This window comes from Tribolium madens, unplaced genomic scaffold (assembly GCF_015345945.1).
Source record: "Tribolium madens isolate multiple individuals breed KSU strain unplaced genomic scaffold, Tmad_KSU_1.1 Scaffold_20;HRSCAF=117;Tcas5.2_LG4, whole genome shotgun sequence".
Lineage (NCBI taxonomy): Eukaryota > Metazoa > Arthropoda > Insecta > Coleoptera > Tenebrionidae > Tribolium > Tribolium madens.
The window spans coordinates 1,310,255-1,311,765 of NW_025400985.1; positions in this window are offsets into that span (position 1 = coordinate 1,310,255).

Genomic DNA, 1,511 nt, shown 5'->3' on the forward strand with positions numbered 1-1,511 from the left:
AATTTAGAAAAATTCCAGTAATTTTATTAATTACAAAAAATTTCCACCGAAATTACAGTTTTTAGGTTAATTTCTATAATTTCAAATTAATTCAAGTAATTCCAAGTTAATATTCGTAGTTCTAAAATAATTTCTGTAATTCTAAATTAATTACGATAGGTCGAAAAAACTCCACGTAATTTTTGAAAAAAATTCCAAAAATAAATGCGGTAATTCCAGAAAAAAATTCAGTAATTTCAATAACTTCTAAGCAATCCGATTAATAATAATAATTAATAATTTTAAGCAATTTCGATTAATTTCAAAAATTTATGTAACTAATTTCAGAGTTAATGAAAGTTATTCAGATCTTTATTTGAGAAAAGCACTCAAATAAAAGACTCAACTTTTGGATATTTACTGATATTAAATTAGAACTCGAGAGTTTAGTTTTTTGCAAATTCAATGTTAGTTTTTAAAATTTTCAAAGTTTATTTCTTATTTTTGGAAAGGATGCAACCCAAATAGATTTTATCGCAGCTTCCTTAGTTACACTTTATGATCAATCGAAACACATGAGATAAATATTTAGTCTGTGTTATTTTCAGAATTTTGAATAATTTTTTAATATCACGTAATCCCTAAATTCTGAAACATTTTGCAATTTTCGCCGAGCTTAAGTCCGGGAAAGGCAATTACCATGTAAATATGTTAGGGCCTTATTTACAGAAAATTGCGTCCGCAGCAAAATTTATCTTTTGTGTAATAATTACAATTTAATTAAACCGGAGAGTTTTACACGGGTTTTTACTACCTGACCTAGTTGTAGAGAAAATCCCAAGTCGGTCAAAGGCCAAAGATTAAACAAATAAATTGTCGCCAAAATTAGAACAATTATATTAGTGCTCCGATGAATCATGAAGCACTGTCGTCATCTAACTTATTGATCAAATAACTCATTGTTTGCAGATTCTGTTTCAATCGATTGCGTTTTAATTTCGCAAAAAATTTCATTAAACGCCAGTTTGGGGATTAAAAACTAACGACTTTAAGGTCAAATGTGAGGATTGACGTTATAAACGAAGACAGGGGAGTGCATTTTGTAATAAAAGAAATTACTTTTAACTAAGTGCAGACCACAGTGTTCTAGTTATCGATCTAAAACCTAACACAAAGCGACAAAAAAAATGTCGTGACAACTTGACAAATTTTATATCATTTTGTTCGTCTCAGTGAGACAAATCAAATGCACTAAAAAAAATTTTAAAAAGTTACTCACTTTGAACAAAATATTTTTTTTCTAATTTAAATGAATTTAAAATACTTTAACTTTAAAAAATCATTACTCAATAACTATTAGGCCGATTTCCTTCAAATAAGGGATGGCCTTGCCCTTTAGAATGGTATAAAATTTGAAATTGAATATTGGCAAACTTTTTTTCGAACAGTGTTCGAAGAAGTCGAAGTAAATCGAAATAATCTAAGAAAAACCCTAAGAGTAATTTTTTTTTCTTCGTAACCATCGTGTAAAG